Raw genomic sequence first — 2,233 nt, 5'->3', positions numbered from 1 at the left:
AATTATGTACATGAAGTATTTTGATAAAGTTTTAGGGATATTAAGATTAAGAATCATGATGAAACTAGTTTAATAAGTTAAAGAGTATGAATATGAATAATTATCAATCATGATTACGATATAGGTTATGAGTTAAACTAGTGGTTTATGATCTTATGTACATGAATGAAGATTAGAAAATAATAATGATAATAATAATGATATACAAGCATGCATGCATGCATGCATGCATACGTATGTATGTACATATATATAGGTAGATATATGCTTGTGTATATATTTAGATGTATACATACGTGTATAAGTAAGAGTATATATGTATGTATATGTACGTGTGTATGTATGTATGAATGTGTATTATGAAAGTATTATATAAGGTTAGTAAATATAATAAGGAAAGTAATAAATAAATATATATATATATATATATATATATATATATATATATATATATATATATATATATATATATATATATGTATCATCTTACACTTATATATACGTAACACATACACCTAATATATATATGCCATATAGTTATGAACACATACATGTAACATAATAGTTGATTTTAGTTGCAATTGTTCTATTTACAAGTGATATTCGTTTAAATAATAAAAGGTGAAGACAAAAGACAGATTCGACGAATTGAAGACGCAAACGACCAAAAAGCTCAAAAGTACAAAATACAATCAAAGAGGTTCCAATTATTGATAAGAAACGTCTCAGAATTACAAGAGTACAAGATTCAAAACGCAAAGTACACGATATTAAATTGTACGCAAGGACGTCGAAAATCCGAAACCGGGACCAGAGTTAACTCTCAATGCTCGACGCAACGGACTAAAAATTACAAGTTAACTATGTATATAAATATAATATAATATATAATTAATTATATAAATTATATATATATTATATTTATATATTAAAACCGTCGGCAAGAAAGGTTCCAAAATGAGATGAGCTGTAGAAACAAACTCCGCGAGTTGCGGAGTTTGAAGGCCAAAAAGGCCGCGACTCGCGGAGTCTCCCTGGAAAAAAATGCCTATAAAAGCCAGCGCAATTCGACGTTTTAAATATCCATATATCCATCCTCTCTATCTATATACGTAAATATATATATATATATATATATATATATATATATATATATATATATATATATATATATATATATATATATATATATATATATATAATTTATATTTTAATTTTAATTTTAATTTCTAATAATAAGGGTATGTTAGCGAATGTTGTAAGGGTGTAAGTCGAAATTCTGTCCGTGTAACGCTACGCTATTTTTAATCATTGTAAGTTATGTTCCACCTTTTTACATTAATGTCTCGTAGCTAAGTTATTATTATGCTTATTTAAAATGAAGTAATCATGATGTTGGGCTAATTACTAAAATTGGGTAATTGGGCTTTGTACCATAATTGGGGTTTGGACAAAAGAACGACACTTGTGGAAATTAGACTATGGGCTATTAATGGGCTTTATATTTGTTTAACATTGGTGTTATGCAAGGTGTATATAAAATAGCTTATATTTTACAAGAAAAAAATATTGAATACGATACAATTTTACACAAGATATTTATTTATTTATAGAATGGATATACTTAAACCTTGCTACAACACTTATAGGCAGTGTACCTAATCGTACAGTAGTGTAGTTTTTAGTAAGTCCGGTTCGTTCCACAAGGAAAAATCTTTAAACAAAGCTTAACACTATATTAGTTTTAATTTATAAAAATACAAATATATAAATAAGTAATATTATTATTATAAAGGGAGGTTTTTACCATTTAATGACCGGTTTGTCGATTTTAAAACTTTAGTCGCAGTTAAAACCTAATGTAAATATATTAAAAATAAATATAATTTAATTTAAAGCGTAAAGTAAATAACGATAATGAAATTGCGATAAATAAAAGTGCGATAAAATAAAATTGCGATAATTAAAAAGTACGATAATTAAAAGTGCAATTAAATACAATGACAATAAATAAAAGTGCGATAATTAGAAGTGCAATTAAATGTAAAATAAAGGAAATTAAATATGAAATAAAATAATTATGCTTATTTAAACTTCCGTAATCATGATGTTTGACGTGTTGATTTTAGTTTTATGCCCATGGGTTAATTGTCCTTTCTCCTGGATTATTCAATATGTCCGTCTGGTTTTTGTCCATAACAGTCCATCAGTCATAGATATAAAATGCGAGTAT

This window comes from Rutidosis leptorrhynchoides, chromosome 4 (genome assembly GCF_046630445.1).
Source record: "Rutidosis leptorrhynchoides isolate AG116_Rl617_1_P2 chromosome 4, CSIRO_AGI_Rlap_v1, whole genome shotgun sequence".
In the NCBI taxonomy this organism is placed as follows: Eukaryota; Viridiplantae; Streptophyta; class Magnoliopsida; order Asterales; family Asteraceae; genus Rutidosis; species Rutidosis leptorrhynchoides.
The sequence above is the reverse complement of the archived record's forward strand: the minus strand, read 5'-3'. Positions refer to the sequence as shown.